The 17879-nt window shown below is 46.1% G+C and overlaps 1 pseudogene; it reads right to left on the bottom strand.

Moving 5' to 3' along the window:
- Positions 1-2611: 2611 nt before the first annotated feature.
- LOC146816508 (glutamate receptor 4 pseudogene) lies at positions 2612-16073 on the bottom strand (annotated as a pseudogene).
- Positions 16074-17879: the final 1806 nt, after the last annotated feature.

The following is a 17879-nucleotide window of genomic DNA, read 5'->3' as shown; positions in this document are numbered from 1 at the left end:
TAATGTGTAAAAAAGAAGTCATTTTGAAAAATAACCTATAATTCTCATGCTAGTATGGGTGCTCACAATTTCGGAAATGTGCAAATATCTACTGTTTCTAAACTCTCTCTTTTGTTCCAATTTCAGAAATACATAGGTGTCTTTCATACCGATTTTTCCTTGTATATATTTTCCCAAATTAATTGCTATATACCCGGTACATAATAAAAAAACATTGCAAGACGCTGCTCAGTTATTAGCTCTGGGTTCGTCGGGTTTTTGGTGAACCTACAAGTCCTATATATCCCCACAATCAGAAAGGTCCAGTGGATGTAACAGTATATTTCTTTCAAACAGCTGTCATAATTAGAAGAAGTTACAGGTGAAAACGGTGACACAAATGGCTGTTTTTTTCAACTAATTTTCAATTTTTCCAAAAGTCAACTGTTAGATTCTATAAATAAACCTTGAAGGATCTACACAAATGACCCCTTGCTGAATCCAGAATCTTGTTTACTTTTCTAAAAATGTATAGCTTTCCAGGATCTACTATTTCTTTCATACCCATTTCTACCATTAACTGGAAGGAGGTTGAAAGCACAAAAATAGGCTATGTCCCAGAAAAATGCAAAAACCTTGTAAAATATGTTGGTTTTCTGACAAAAGTCTGCTGGTCCCTGAAAGCTGGGAATATGGTGATTTCAGCACCACGACCCCTTTGTTAATATCATTTGAAGGGAAAAAACCAGATGCTTTCATCTGTCGCCCTTTTTCCCCCATTTCCCCCCCTCCCCCCCACAAAACAATGTAGCTGTATTTTGGCTAATTTCTGGGTCCCCTCCAGGGGAATTCACAACCCTGGGTACTTTTATAATCCCCATGATGTTGGAAGAAAAGGATCCAAATTTAGCATGGATACCTTATGTGGTCAAAAAGTTACAGGGGCCTAAGCCTGAACTACCCCAAATAGCCAAAAAAGGCTTAGCACAGGGGGGAAAAGGCCTAGCAGCGAAGGGGTTCATATAGCCCTATAATTTTCAAACAATGATTGGCATGTATGTTTTTCCACTTGCTCTTAGCATCTTTAAACATTTTTCACATAAAACAATGTTCACAAATGGTGTTTTCCAATACATATAAAGCAAATATAAAGTGACAAGTTTGCAAATTCTGATTTGTCCCGATCCATTGTGAGCCCAATGCATTTCGGGACACAAGTCACTTTGTCAGGGGCAAATCTAACAAAAACGAATAATGTTTCTTGTACATTCGTGGGGAGATAACGCATAGCAACATATACAATATTGATTCTGTGACTGTTGTTATAGCTGTGTGTAGTATACAATCCAAATGATGTTAGTTAGTCAGCTCAGTCATGCTTATAACCATAGGTCCTCTTAAAAATATGAACAAGTCACCACTGCAATGCCAATAGGTCATAATCTCTGCTATTTACCCAGCAGCCAGCAAAATAGTGCATAATCTCTGCTGTTTACTAGTAGTGGCCGGTAAACTCTGATCCACCAACAGATTTTCTGAAGTTTTGCCACTCTGTGCTGCGCTTGGAGCACAGAGTTTGAGAAAAACACCACCCACTGCCGCATGGCGGATTTTACCAGTGCACCCCCCTACAACTGATGTACTCTTAAAGCAGTATTCAGAAATATTTGGGCAGCAGCAGCATGATTATTCCCAATATGGCCCCCATTTTACGAGTTGTCCACTTATGCTTTCCCACAAGATTTATTATAAACCTAAAATTTCAAGATTCTTATTGTTTGCTTGGTGGAAAAGATCCAAACTAATCAAAAATGCATCCGTGATCAACTTAAACCCTTAACAAACTATTCCTATTGAATTGTCCTATGAATTGTTTTTAATATGGCAAAATATTCATCTATGTTACGGGATGCTTTAAATCAATTTTATTTTTAAAAATGATGTATTGTACTGTAATTTTAATTGTTTTGATTTTACGATGTAAATGATCATACATTTGATCGAAATAAAATATATATATTATAAACCTTTGCTGTTTTAAATGTGTGTTTCGTTGCCCTCTGGGAAGCGCAGAGAAGTATACCCGAGCTGTGCCTGTTCAAGCTCCCGAGCTCTGGTCAGCTGGGGCAGAGATGCTGCTCCTCCACCGTGCCTTGCTGCTGTCACTGTGGGTTTTGGTAGATGGTTGTGTGTGGCTTCTTCTTGGGTTTATCTGGTTCTTCTGACTCAGTAGCGTGGACTTTGGTGATCCAGAAATTCTACGAGCATGGCATGGAGAGCTTCAAATATGGTGAGTGTGGGCAAGGCTGGTGCGTGGGGGCTAATCCCAGGCCCCTCTGTGGCACTGTGGACCCTACGCTGTGCTGCTAAAGGGTACTGGAGTGGGGCTTTTACTTATGTATACATCATTGCTGCTGTGTATGCAGAGCTATTGCTTGCCTCCAACTAAAGAATTGCACCAGCAAAGTCAGTCGAGTGCACACTTATATGATTCTCTTGATTCCTTGCATTGTTGGAGTAAAGATGTTGCTCTACCCTCCTGTATGCATTGCGGGGGCAATCGTGACGAGTCTCTGGGACCGGTTTGTATAAGGGCAGCTAGTGCTCCATGTAGTTTGAGGATACTGGTGGTTTAAGAAAGAGCACTTTGCAGTCTGGGGATTGCAGTTTCAGGTTTTATGATTATAAATAATGCTATATTGTGCTCAATGGCAGAAGTGCCATTCCCAGGCTGTGGCTCAGTCTGAATCAAAACAAGCTTATCCATGTCATTCCAGAAACTAATCTTCACTGGACCTGTGCTCTTCAGTTCAAGGACATCCATAGTGTAGTTGACTCTACGCCCGTAGTGATCAAACTGAACGTTTCCTGTCAGCCCTTGAATCCGGACCAGCTTGAGTGTTCGCTCCATGTCAATTCCTTGAGCCCATGGAGCGGCAGGATTTGCGAGACAGTCCCTAGCATTGCCTCTTCTTGAAATGTCAATTTTCTGCTTTCGAAGAATGCGGAAAGCTTCAGCCATCACAAGTACCCCATCATAGGTTAATGCAGATTTATACTTGGGAGAGCTCTCAGATCCTGGGTACTCCCTTTGGTCGTGTTTTTTCCAGCGCTGCATAAGTCTAGTGACAATAGGAGTGTTGAAATGTACTAACTGGAATCCTGTTACATTGGCTCCTCCATGCATGAACCTTTCAAGAGAAATATCCTTGAATCCCAAGTTTGCAATGATATAATGATATCCTTTTACATGCTTCCCAACACTAACAATCTGTTCTAAGATGTTCTGAAGTCTCTCCACTTCACAGTCTATTACAAACGTATTTTCTTGTCTTCGGTCCAAGTCTTCTAAAAGCCGCCTGTAGCTTGCATCGTTGAAATTCTCCACACATATGGCGCTGACTTGCCAGCCATTTTGTCCTGCTTTTTCCATAATAGCTTGAAGTATTGAATAACCCCTGTCTGTATCATATAAGAAGACATAATGATTCCATCCATAGTGGTCCAAAAGGCTCATGAGCGCTCCTCGTAACGAAGGTCTAAGCTGCAACACAAACTGACTCTCGCCTTCGGTGGGGAAACTTGGCGTGATGAGGGAGGCGGCGCTGCAGAAGGAGGAAGGTGTGTACTGATCTCTTATCGTACAGTCCAAAGATGGCAAACACCCCTCTGGAATACTGGGTGCAAAAGGCATTTGTTACAGCAAAGCTGTTGGCTGTTTCAATGCTGTCCACATGCGGAACCAAATTAAAGGGCGCCTCCGAGGCGTTGCGACTGGTGTTGTGGAGGAAGATTGCTAATCGGAAAGCAGTGTACTCCTGGTCTGTGTTTGGAAGAAGAGACCACCTATTTGTACACTACTTGGAACAGCGCCTATGGCGAGTCCCCAAAACCCAGAAAATAACAAAATATTCTGCCTAAAAATATTCTTTCTCTGTCCCGTTTTTCTCTCGCTCTTAGATGTTGTGGAGAGGCATCGGAGGCAGGACCGCGCTAAAATAAAAAAATAAAAACCTTATAAAGGCGTGGGGGGCCTGGAGAGCAGCTTCTTAGCAACCGTCCATCCTGAGTCGGATTTTTCCCGCAGTCTCCATCGCACTGGCAGAGGTTGTGTCCGGCTGCAAATGTTGCACATGCAAAGATGGTGGTGTTGTTGGCGGTGGGGGCGTCTGGTGGCTGCACGGAGGGATGAGGCATGCGCTATCTCCCCTGTCCCCTATCACTTCTGCCATTGAGAACAGAACAGTAGTTGTTGCAACAATATTGCCTCTGATGAAGAATCCAATTTTAAGAAATTGAACTCTAAAGAAACGATTTCCAAGATCCTGCGAACATTCCTTGCTCTGGCTCAAGTATTAACCTCCATTGTAAAACTCATTTTTCATATGGATTACTGTCTTGATTGCATGCCTAGGCATTGAACCATTGACAGTAACCACCCTGAACCATTCTGAATTAGCTACAACAGATGAAGAGTGAACACTTAAGGTGTTGCAGATGTGATGAATAAAATAAATATCACAAGCAGTTGGATGGCTTTTACCAATAGATCCCGATCTTAGGGGCATATTATCAATTGAAGCTCAGGTTAGATGTCCTTCACATCTACCATGGGCTTCAATTGGAATTCCATAGAGCTTATTATCAAGCCCATTATCGCCGTTTTAGAGGCAGTTTTCTGCTGCTAAAGCGGCGATAATTTTAACGCCGTTTCTTGATAATATGCCCCTTAATCTCTTTTAGCAAGGCTAGTGCGCATGAAGAGTGTATATAATGCCACATCTCCAAAGTTAGGAGGAACACGTAAGAAGTATGAATTTGTTTACTTGTTTGCCCTAAGACTGATCATGCATTGTTTTGAAAATGTATGGCTTATTGTATTGCTTGCAGTGAAAGATATTGATGTGCAAAGTAAAATGATAATCAAAAGGAAGCCTTTTTGTGTTATAAAAAAGCATCGTTGAGACCATTTCTGAACCAGTAATTTGATGGGATTGAAAAGCATGGCATATTTTTGTTCAGAATCCCTAATGCCACTGTTACAAATAACTGCACTTTTTATATTGTGTTGTTAAAATTTGCAATGGGTTAAGAAGTGAGGTTGCATTCATTATAATAACATATTGTACATAAATACAATATAGCCTGTGATAAGTACCAAACACAGATCAATTTACAATCCTGTGGTATGTCAAAGTCAGATTGCACCTATTTGTGTTGACGTGCAAACACTACAAATGTCACACAATGAGAAAAAAGAACACTACATTTTCCACTTCATATTGAAGGAAATTTGACTCTATGTACTCCAAGTACAGAGAGATAGCAAAAGTATCTAGTATTTGTTATTTCCTGAGTTGTTGGATGAAAACATATTTTGTAACACAATATTACTGGTTTCCTTTATATGAAAGAATGTTAACAAGTAAAATACCCAAAATTAGAAGACATAAGATTTCCAACTGTTGTAAGGCAAATATGTCAAAAGCTTTTAGAATATTTAGCATGGCATATGTTATGTTGTCAAACGTAAACTAACTTTATTACCTTTGCACCATATTTCTGTATGTAGCATTTTACTTCAATGTGTTGTCATGTTTAACTTTGTCATCAAACAATAAAGAACCAAGGGCCTCATGTAGGTAAATAAATTTTACCGGTTCTTAAATACCGAGCCGTACCGAATCGGTAAATTAGAATCGGTAAGTTACATGTAGGTAAAAATTCGGTAATTACTGTAAGGCACTGTTCCAGGGTCGGTCTGATTGAAAATCAACTCAGACCGTACCTCAACAGAGAGAAAGTAAAGAGAAGGATCTATATGATAGAGGTCTAGGGTGGGGTACTTAGGAAGGGGGGAGACAGCATGAGTGTCTCATGTTGCCCTCACACATCCCGAGGGATGTCATGCTTCATCATCGGGCGGTGCTCCTCGTCGGGCCGGCGGTGCAATGCCCTACGGGTCCCCCGAAGGGTCTCTTTAGCGGAGATCTTTTAAGAGCGCTGCCGTTTGGTGCATGCGGGTATGTGGAGGGGAAGTACCAAGGTCAGTGGTGCTAGTGGTGTGTGCAGGAATAAAAATACCTAAGGGTTACCAGGGAAGCTAGTTTAATAAGAAGGTACCCTTGGTACATTAAAATACGTGGCAAAAGTGTTACTAATTAAAACGTGATGTGTTTAGTAGTAACTAAAGGTACAGGTCAAATGGTCGACATGTTTCGCGCCTAGTGGTGGTCAAAATGATCCGGGGCGCTTCATCAGGACCAGTAGAGGTGAATAGTGTGGGGAGAGGTGCCCAGACTATGTGTAGTGGCGGGGGGTAAAATATCGCCCTCCCACTCGGCAATAGAAGGGGGGGGGTTTAGTGTCTCCTAAACAGGTGGTGTCTGCAGGGAGAGGTATGTTATGCCCCCTTTGAATTAGACCTAGATCAAAGGGAAGATAAAAGAAGGAGAAATGCAGAAGTTAAAAACATATGCGGACTGGCCTTGTCGGTCCGCATAAGTACATAGTGATCCTGAGAGATCACACTTTTACAATGAGACAGTCATAATGTCGTGCACCCTGAAGCCCAGGCTATTCTCAGATTTCTATAGGAGCGAGGAGGCGTGGGTGTGGTCCCATGCCAGTCAAGATGTGGTTGGTCCCGGGCCCCGGTGGCGGTCACAGAACCCAGCTAGAGGTTTGATAGGTAAACTGCTGTACCCCGCGGGGCCCAGACACCTCCAACCTGGCTGTGCAACGGGCTCACCCGGCGTGTCATCCACTGGGAGAGTCAAGTAGACACGTGTGTTGTATGTCCAACTCGAATCGTAGTTACAACACAGAAAGGTGCATTTAGAGTAATCTTACCTAAAGTAGGAGCTGGAGTTGCTCCTTGAGTTTAAAAAGCGGCGTAGGAGGCCCACACCATCTAGGGCTGTAAGTTGGAAAGAAAGCATAACAGTAGGAAATACCCAAAGGGTAAAAAGAACAAAAGTGAGGCGTTAGATTTAACTTACATCATAGCCGTTTGTAGAGCAGGAGATTTTGCTTACGTAGTGATCTGGGTAGCCTCGAATCATACTCACGGGTTGCTCAGGTGACGGCACTGGAAACCTGCCCGGTCCTGACGCCTGTTCGAAGGTGAATGTTGTTTGCCTTCCCCATTGTATTTAAAGACTGAGCCCCGTGATTGAAGGAGGTACCTGTTTCCGGTTCTGACGGCACGGAAGGTCATGAGAGGCCGGAGCTGCGCATGCGCGGTGAACTAAGATGTTTCCAGTGTTCTCTTGAGCATGCGTGAGGAGGTGCTTTTGGCGCATGCGTGGTGTGTGTTAGTTACTAGCGCATGCGGGCCTTGTTTACAAAATGTAAAGCCAGGAGCCAAAGACCAGATCACAAAAAAGTGGTAAAACATGGGTGTGACATTGTCTGCCCATCCTGTAAGATTGCCCGGGTCGAGGAGGTGATGGTGTGTGGGCGGGGGCATATGTGAACTCGCTCATGGGTGTAAAAGGTGTGAAAGTTCACATCCGTTGCAGGCTAATGTTTACAATTGAGCAGTGCGCCTAAACGCTAATGTGACACACTAATTATTCAGTTATGTTGCTTCAGGCTGGTGTAGAGCGGTTTACACATAGTACATGCACACAACAGTGTCAATGTCAGAGCTCAGTCCATGGGATATCGTCATTAAGCCCCTGGGTGTCTGTGTGCAGACGGTGCACCCAGCGTTGTTCACGCCTAAAGAGCGACTCACTACTCCAGTTATTGTTGGATTCCAGAATGGTCCATTGGATCGCTTCGCACGGGTGTCCTTTTTCCAGAAAGTGGTTTGTCAGTTTTGTGGCTGCGCGCGCTCGTCTGATGGTACTTTTGTGTTCGCTGATCCTAGTTTTGATGGGTCTGGTGGTCATGCCTACATAGTAAAGTTCGCAGGGACACGAGATCAAGTATACACAATTTGTGGTGTTACAATTCGTGTGCTTCCTTTGTTCCCACTTCAGCTCGCCAATTTCTAAGACTTTCGTGTGTCGTGTCGTGGTGCAAGCACTGCATGAGCCACATGGGTAGTGCCCCTTGACTGCTGGCAAATCCCAGAGAGTGTTCTCTATTCTCGCTGGTTTCTGGCGTGGCCGTGTATTGATCAGTTGGTCTCTCAAATTGCTGGTTCTTTTGAAGGCAAACCGAGGTGCTGGGATGTTAAGTGTATCACTATTGATGATTTTCCAGTTGCGGTTGATGATTTTTTTAATTTTGTTGGAGAGTGGGGTAAAGGTTGTGACGCAGGTGATCACGTTGTTGGTCTCGGGCTCTCTTGTTTCCAGGAGGCCCTCACGAGTGTTGTTTCTAGCCCGTTTTTTGGCTTGGTTAATTACTTTTACTGGATAGTGCCTCTTCGCCAGATTGTCAGATAGGGTGTAGGCTTGTCTCTCAAAATCCTGTAGTTTGCTGCAATTTCGCCTGATCCTGAGAAATTGGCCATAGGGTAGGTTCTCCCGTAGAGCTTTAGGGTGGTGGCTCTTAAAGCTCAGGAGGCTGTTGCAGTCAGTCTCTTTTTTGTACGTGCTGGTGTGAAGTATCCCATTTTCTAGTTGGATCAATAGGTCCAGGAAGGGGATTTTCTCGTCACTGGAAGTCATGGTGAAGCGTAAATGGGGGTCCAGATTGTTGATCCACTCAAAGAATTTTATTGTCTTAGAAGCCTGTCCTCTCCATAGGATCAGCACATCGTCTATATACCGTTTCCAAGTGACCATATGTCGATGAAATGGGTTGGCGTCTGTGAAGATGTGGTTGGCCTCAAAGTGTGACATGTACAGTCCCGCCAAGCTCGGCGCAAAAGTGCTCCCCATGCTGGTCCCTTGTACCTGGTGGTAGATGGTGGTTTTGTACATAAAATAGTTGTTAGTGAGAGCAAGGGTAATGAGGGCCGAGATGAAGCTTGCCGGTGTCGAAGTTGGAAGTTCTGAGTTATGTAACAGACTGCTTACCACTTCGATGGTTGCTTCCTGCGGGATATTTGTATACAGTGCTTCCACATCCAATGTGAGCAGTAAGTTGATTTCCTCAGTGTTTTCATCATTGATGGTTTGGATGAGGTTGAGCACATCTCTGGTGTCTTTGAGGTAAGCTGGAGTGGCCTGGACCAAAGGGCGCAAAAAGAAGTCACTGAACTGACTCAAGGGTTCCAGAAGGGAGCCTATCCCTGACACGATCGGACGGCCGGGGCAAGGGGTAACCCCCTTATGAATTTTGGGTAGAAGGTAGAAGTAGGGCATCCTAGGAGACGAATTCACCAGAAAGGCTGCTTCTTTTGAGGTGATCCATCCCTCTGTGGCTGCTTCGTTGACCATGGTCCTGATCTGATTCAGTAGCCTTGAAGTAGGATCGGTCTCTAGAATCTCGTAGTACTCAGTGTTGTTGAGTTGGCGCAAGCACTCCTTCTCATAATCCTGTATGTCGAGGATCACAGTGGCTCCCCCTTTGTCCGCAGGTTTTATTATGATGGAATCATCATTCTGAAGGGTGGTCACCGCCCTCCGTAGTTTTTTGGGGAAGTTGTTGTAGGCGTTAGGAGGTTCTAGTCGGTTAACCTCCTTGAGGACAGCTTTTTCGAAAGTGAGGACCTCGTGTGGGACCATACCAGCGCTGGGGGTGAATTTCGACGGAGGTCTCAGGCCAGTGTCGTCCTCAGTCTGTGTTTGGTTGTCTTTGAAAAAGGCCCTCAGTCTCACTTTGCGAAACAGTTGATGCAGTTCCTCGTTGGTTCTGAAGTTATCCTCCTGTGGGGTGGGCACAAACCCAAGTCCTAGTTCCAAGGCTGTGGTCTCGTCGGTGCTCAGAGGTCTCGAAGACAGGTTGACGATCAGTTTTTTTGTTGGTGTTGTGCCATGCTTCTCGTTGTTCTCTGTTGGTTGTCCGGATCTTGCCAATGTACCTGTTTGTTCCCTCTTCTTCTTCCTCTGCCTCTGCCCCTGCCTCTGTTCTGAAAAGGTGGAGGAGGGTTATGGAGGAACGGTTGCTGAAAACCCTGTTGTAGTGGGTTGTATGGTGGGTACCACATGGGTCCGTGTTGTGGGAATGGTTGGGGCGGGAAACCATAAAAAGGTGGTGGCCCTAGTGGTGGTGGTAATAGACCCTGTGGGTTGGAACGACGACCCCAGCTATTGTTACTCGAGTTGCTACCCGAAGAGTGACCTGAACGGTTGGACGTGGATGATCCATCGTCAGAGATTGTGTCGGTCTCTGTGGGTTGGAAATCCTCTTTTGTATAGGGATAGATTTTCTCCCTATCGAATCTCTTCAGGTCCTTTTGTAGTTTGTTTATCTTCTGGTTAAGCAGGTAATCTCGGTGGTCAGAGATTTCTGAGTTTATTTCTGCTAAGCGAGTTTTATATGCAGAAAGGCTGATACTGGTTTTTAGGCCGTTCTCAGCTATATTAATTTTGACAATCAAGGCATCCGACAACCGTTTTGCGGTACTGATGATCAAAATGATCCAATCTCGAGTGCATTTCCATGCAATTTGGCTCCATTCGCGTCTGAATATAAGGTCTTCCAAAAAGATCCTTGGTGCCGTGCGGACCAACAATCCGTTAGGTGCTGAGTTTGCTCTGAGGTATTCGGTCATAATAGAACCGTGAAGAGCGGTCTTAACCTGAAGTTTTTTGAGAGAAGTAAGGGTATTCCAGTCGCCTTGTGCGCTGGTCCCTGCTGTGTTGCCATCACCATCTAAGAGTGATGGAGTTCTCAGGATTTCAGCCACAATGTCCTCACCGTAGCTGAGGCCTAGGTTCTCCCCCAGGGTTGAAAAAGACATGTCTCGGGGAGAGTAAGGTTCAGGGAGTGGAAAAGGGAGTGGGAGAGGAAGAGGAAAGAAAGGAGAGGGAGAAGAAAAAAGGGGGGAAAGACAGGTGAAAGAGAGGGTCCCTCGGCTGATCCGCCGTGCTAAATACTGTATCCAAAAAAGGAGGGAGGGGGGGGACCAGGAGCAGGTTAGTGGTCCAGTGCCTGTGCTCCGAAAAGTCAATTGGGTAATTACTGTAAGGCACTGTTCCAGGGTCGGTCTGATTGAAAATCAACTCAGACCGTACCTCAACAGAGAGAAAGTAAAGAGAAGGATCTATATGATAGAGGTCTAGGGTGGGGTACTTAGGAAGGGGGGAGACAGCATGAGTGTCTCATGTTGCCCTCACACATCCCGAGGGATGTCATGCTTCATCATCGGGCGGTGCTCCTCGTCGGGCCGGCGGTGCAATGCCCTACGGGTCCCCCGAAGGGTCTCTTTAGCGGAGATCTTTTAAGAGCGCTGCCGTTTGGTGCATGCGGGTATGTGGAGGGGAAGTACCAAGGTCAGTGGTGCTAGTGGTGTGTGCAGGAATAAAAATACCTAAGGGTTACCAGGGAAGCTAGTTTAATAAGAAGGTACCCTTGGTACATTAAAATACGTGGCAAAAGTGTTACTAATTAAAACGTGATGTGTTTAGTAGTAACTAAAGGTACAGGTCAAATGGTCGACATGTTTCGCGCCTAGTGGTGGTCAAAATGATCCGGGGCGCTTCATCAGGACCAGTAGAGGTGAATAGTGTGGGGAGAGGTGCCCAGACTATGTGTAGTGGCGGGGGGTAAAATATCGCCCTCCCACTCGGCAATAGAAGGGGGGGGGTTTAGTGTCTCCTAAACAGGTGGTGTCTGCAGGGAGAGGTATGTTATGCCCCCTTTGAATTAGACCTAGATCAAAGGGAAGATAAAAGAAGGAGAAATGCAGAAGTTAAAAACATATGCGGACTGGCCTTGTCGGTCCGCATAAGTACATAGTGATCCTGAGAGATCACACTTTTACAATGAGACAGTCATAATGTCGTGCACCCTGAAGCCCAGGCTATTCTCAGATTTCTATAGGAGCGAGGAGGCGTGGGTGTGGTCCCATGCCAGTCAAGATGTGGTTGGTCCCGGGCCCCGGTGGCGGTCACAGAACCCAGCTAGAGGTTTGATAGGTAAACTGCTGTACCCCGCGGGGCCCAGACACCTCCAACCTGGCTGTGCAACGGGCTCACCCGGCGTGTCATCCACTGGGAGAGTCAAGTAGACACGTGTGTTGTATGTCCAACTCGAATCGTAGTTACAACACAGAAAGGTGCATTTAGAGTAATCTTACCTAAAGTAGGAGCTGGAGTTGCTCCTTGAGTTTAAAAAGCGGCGTAGGAGGCCCACACCATCTAGGGCTGTAAGTTGGAAAGAAAGCATAACAGTAGGAAATACCCAAAGGGTAAAAAGAACAAAAGTGAGGCGTTAGATTTAACTTACATCATAGCCGTTTGTAGAGCAGGAGATTTTGCTTACGTAGTGATCTGGGTAGCCTCGAATCATACTCACGGGTTGCTCAGGTGACGGCACTGGAAACCTGCCCGGTCCTGACGCCTGCTCGAAGGTGAATGTTGTTTGCCTTCCCCATTGTATTTAAAGACTGAGCCCCGTGATTGAAGGAGGTACCTGTTTCCGGTTCTGACGGCACGGAAGGTCATGAGAGGCCGGAGCTGCGCATGCGCGGTGAACTAAGATGTTTCCAGTGTTCTCTTGAGCATGCGTGAGGAGGTGCTTTTGGCGCATGCGTGGTGTGTGTTAGTTACTAGCGCATGCGGGCCTTGTTTACAAAATGTAAAGCCAGGAGCCAAAGACAAGATCACAAAAAAGTGGTAAAACATGGGTGTGACATTGTCTGCCCATCCTGTAAGATTGCCCGGGTCGAGGAGGTGATGGTGTGTGGGCGGGGGCATATGTGAACTCGCTCATGGGTGTAAAAGGTGTGAAAGTTCACATCCGTTGCAGGCTAATGTTTACAATTGAGCAGTGCGCCTAAACGCTAATGTGACACACTAATTATTCAGTTATGTTGCTTCAGGCTGGTGTAGAGCGGTTTACACATAGTACATGCACACAACAGTGTCAATGTCAGAGCTCAGTCCATGGGATATCGTCATTAAGCCCCTGGGTGTCTGTGTGCAGACGGTGCACCCAGCGTTGTTCACGCCTAAAGAGCGACTCACTACTCCAGTTATTGTTGGATTCCAGAATGGTCCATTGGATCGCTTCGCACGGGTGTCCTTTTTCCAGAAAGTGGTTTGTCAGTTTTGTGGCTGCGCGCGCTCGTCTGATGGTACTTTTGTGTTTGCTGATCCTAGTTTTGATGGGTCTGGTGGTCATGCCTACATAGTAAAGTTCGCAGGGACACGAGATCAAGTATACACAATTTGTGGTGTTACAATTCGTGTGCTTCCTTTGTTCCCACTTCAGCTCGCCAATTTCTAAGACTTTCGTGTGTCGTGTCGTGGTGCAAGCACTGCATGAGCCACATGGGTAGTGCCCCTTGACTGCTGGCAAATCCCAGAGAGTGTTCTCTATTCTCGCTGGTTTCTGGCGTGGCCGTGTATTGATCAGTTGGTCTCTCAAATTGCTGGTTCTTTTGAAGGCAAACCGAGGTGCTGGGATGTTAAGTGTATCACTATTGATGATTTTCCAGTTGCGGTTGATGATTTTTTTAATTTTGTTGGAGAGTGGGGTAAAGGTTGTGACGCAGGTGATCACGTTGTTGGTCTCGGGCTCTCTTGTTTCCAGGAGGCCCTCACGAGTGTTGTTTCTAGCCCGTTTTTTGGCTTGGTTAATTACTTTTACTGGATAGTGCCTCTTCGCCAGATTGTCAGATAGGGTGTAGGCTTGTCTCTCAAAATCCTGTAGTTTGCTGCAATTTCGCCTGATCCTGAGAAATTGGCCATAGGGTAGGTTCTCCCGTAGAGCTTTAGGGTGGTGGCTCTTAAAGCTCAGGAGGCTGTTGCAGTCAGTCTCTTTTTTGTACGTGCTGGTGTGAAGTATCCCATTTTCTAGTTGGATCAATAGGTCCAGGAAGGGGATTTTCTCGTCACTGGAAGTCATGGTGAAGCGTAAATGGGGGTCCAGATTGTTGATCCACTCAAAGAATTTTATTGTCTTAGAAGCCTGTCCTCTCCATAGGATCAGCACATCGTCTATATACCGTTTCCAAGTGACCATATGTCGATGAAATGGGTTGGCGTCTGTGAAGATGTGGTTGGCCTCAAAGTGTGACATGTACAGTCCCGCCAAGCTCGGCGCAAAAGTGCTCCCCATGCTGGTCCCTTGTACCTGGTGGTAGATGGTGGTTTTGTACATAAAATAGTTGTTAGTGAGAGCAAGGGTAATGAGGGCCGAGATGAAGCTTGCCGGTGTCGAAGTTGGAAGTTCTGAGTTATGTAACAGACTGCTTACCACTTCGATGGTTGCTTCCTGCGGGATATTTGTATACAGTGCTTCCACATCCAATGTGAGCAGTAAGTTGATTTCCTCAGTGTTTTCATCATTGATGGTTTGGATGAGGTTGAGCACATCTCTGGTGTCTTTGAGGTAAGCTGGAGTGGCCTGGACCAAAGGGCGCAAAAAGAAGTCACTGAACTGACTCAAGGGTTCCAGAAGGGAGCCTATCCCTGACACGATCGGACGGCCGGGGCAAGGGGTAACCCCCTTATGAATTTTGGGTAGAAGGTAGAAGTAGGGCATCCTAGGAGACGAATTCACCAGAAAGGCTGCTTCTTTTGAGGTGATCCATCCCTCTGTGGCTGCTTCGTTGACCATGGTCCTGATCTGATTCAGTAGCCTTGAAGTAGGATCGGTCTCTAGAATCTCGTAGTACTCAGTGTTGTTGAGTTGGCGCAAGCACTCCTTCTCATAATCCTGTATGTCGAGGATCACAGTGGCTCCCCCTTTGTCCGCAGGTTTTATTATGATGGAATCATCATTCTGAAGGGTGGTCACCGCCCTCCGTAGTTTTTTGGGGAAGTTGTTGTAGGCGTTAGGAGGTTCTAGTCGGTTAACCTCCTTGAGGACAGCTTTTTCGAAAGTGAGGACCTCGTGTGGGACCATACCAGCGCTGGGGGTGAATTTCGACGGAGGTCTCAGGCCAGTGTCGTCCTCAGTCTGTGTTTGGTTGTCTTTGAAAAAGGCCCTCAGTCTCACTTTGCGAAACAGTTGATGCAGTTCCTCGTTGGTTCTGAAGTTATCCTCCTGTGGGGTGGGCACAAACCCAAGTCCTAGTTCCAAGGCTGTGGTCTCGTCGGTGCTCAGAGGTCTCGAAGACAGGTTGACGATCAGTTTTTTTGTTGGTGTTGTGCCATGCTTCTCGTTGTTCTCTGTTGGTTGTCCGGATCTTGCCAATGTACCTGTTTGTTCCCTCTTCTTCTTCCTCTGCCTCTGCCCCTGCCTCTGTTCTGAAAAGGTGGAGGAGGGTTATGGAGGAACGGTTGCTGAAAACCCTGTTGTAGTGGGTTGTATGGTGGGTACCACATGGGTCCGTGTTGTGGGAATGGTTGGGGCGGGAAACCATAAAAAGGTGGTGGCCCTAGTGGTGGTGGTAATAGACCCTGTGGGTTGGAACGACGACCCCAGCTATTGTTACTCGAGTTGCTACCCGAAGAGTGACCTGAACGGTTGGACGTGGATGATCCATCGTCAGAGATTGTGTCGGTCTCTGTGGGTTGGAAATCCTCTTTTGTATAGGGATAGATTTTCTCCCTATCGAATCTCTTCAGGTCCTTTTGTAGTTTGTTTATCTTCTGGTTAAGCAGGTAATCTCGGTGGTCAGAGATTTCTGAGTTTATTTCTGCTAAGCGAGTTTTATATGCAGAAAGGCTGATACTGGTTTTTAGGCCGTTCTCAGCTATATTAATTTTGACAATCAAGGCATCCGACAACCGTTTTGCGGTACTGATGATCAAAATGATCCAATCTCGAGTGCATTTCCATGCAATTTGGCTCCATTCGCGTCTGAATATAAGGTCTTCCAAAAAGATCCTTGGTGCCGTGCGGACCAACAATCCGTTAGGTGCTGAGTTTGCTCTGAGGTATTCGGTCATAATAGAACCGTGAAGAGCGGTCTTAACCTGAAGTTTTTTGAGAGAAGTAAGGGTATTCCAGTCGCCTTGTGCGCTGGTCCCTGCTGTGTTGCCATCACCATCTAAGAGTGATGGAGTTCTCAGGATTTCAGCCACAATGTCCTCACCGTAGCTGAGGCCTAGGTTCTCCCCCAGGGTTGAAAAAGACATGTCTCGGGGAGAGTAAGGTTCAGGGAGTGGAAAAGGGAGTGGGAGAGGAAGAGGATAGAAATCTGAGAATAGCCTGGGCTTCAGGGTGCACGACATTATGACTGTCTCATTGTAAAAGTGTGATCTCTCAGGATCACTATGTACTTATGCGGACCGACAAGGCCAGTCCGCATATGTTTTTAACTTCTGCATTTCTCCTTCTTTTATCTTCCCTTTGATCTAGGTCTAATTCAAAGGGGGCATAACATACCTCTCCCTGCAGACACCACCTGTTTAGGAGACACTAAACCCCCCCCCTTCTATTGCCGAGTGGGAGGGCGATATTTTACCCCCCGCCACTACACATAGTCTGGGCACCTCTCCCCACACTATTCACCTCTACTGGTCCTGATGAAGCGCCCCGGATCATTTTGACCACCACTAGGCGCGAAACATGTCGACCATTTGACCTGTACCTTTAGTTACTACTAAACACATCACGTTTTAATTAGTAACACTTTTGCCACGTATTTTAATGTACCAAGGGTACCTTCTTATTAAACTAGCTTCCCTGGTAACCCTTAGGTATTTTTATTCCTGCACACACCACTAGCACCACTGACCTTGGTACTTCCCCTCCACATACCCGCATGCACCAAACGGCAGCGCTCTTAAAAGATCTCCGCTAAAGAGACCCTTCGGGGGACCCGTAGGGCATTGCACCGCCGGCCCGACGAGGAGCACCGCCCGATGATGAAGCATGACATCCCTCGGGATGTGTGAGGGCAACATGAGACACTCATGCTGTCTCCCCCCTTCCTAAGTACCCCACCCTAGACCTCTATCATATAGATCCTTCTCTTTACTTTCTCTCTGTTGAGGTACGGTCTGAGTTGATTTTCAATCAGACCGACCCTGGAACAGTGCCTTACAGTAATTACCCAATTGACTTTTCGGAGCACAGGCACTGGACCACTAACCTGCTCCTGGTCCCCCCCCTCCCTCCTTTTTTGGATACAGTATTTAGCACGGCGGATCAGCCGAGGGACCCTCTCTTTCACCTGTCTTTCCCCCCTTTTTTCTTCTCCCTCTCCTTTCTTTCCTCTTCCTCTCCCACTCCCTTTTCCACTCCCTGAACCTTACTCTCCCCGAGACATGTCTTTTTCAACCCTGGGGGAGAACCTAGGCCTCAGCTACGGTGAGGACATTGTGGCTGAAATCCTGAGAACTCCATCACTCTTAGATGGTGATGGCAACACAGCAGGGACCAGCGCACAAGGCGACTGGAATACCCTTACTTCTCTCAAAAAACTTCAGGTTAAGACCGCTCTTCACGGTTCTATTATGACCGAATACCTCAGAGCAAACTCAGCACCTAACGGATTGTTGGTCCGCACGGCACCAAGGATCTTTTTGGAAGACCTTATATTCAGACGCGAATGGAGCCAAATTGCATGGAAATGCACTCGAGATTGGATCATTTTGATCATCAGTACCGCAAAACGGTTGTCGGATGCCTTGATTGTCAAAATTAATATAGCTGAGAACGGCCTAAAAACCAGTATCAGCCTTTCTGCATATAAAACTCGCTTAGCAGAAATAAACTCAGAAATCTCTGACCACCGAGATTACCTGCTTAACCAGAAGATAAACAAACTACAAAAGGACCTGAAGAGATTCGATAGGGAGAAAATCTATCCCTATACAAAAGAGGATTTCCAACCCACAGAGACCGACACAATCTCTGACGATGGATCATCCACGTCCAACCGTTCAGGTCACTCTTCGGGTAGCAACTCGAGTAACAATAGCTGGGGTCGTCGTTCC

Source organism: Triturus cristatus, chromosome 6 (genome assembly GCF_964204655.1).
Source record: "Triturus cristatus chromosome 6, aTriCri1.1, whole genome shotgun sequence".
Taxonomy (NCBI): Eukaryota; Metazoa; Chordata; class Amphibia; order Caudata; family Salamandridae; genus Triturus; species Triturus cristatus.
This window is presented reverse-complemented; position numbering and strand designations above follow the sequence as displayed.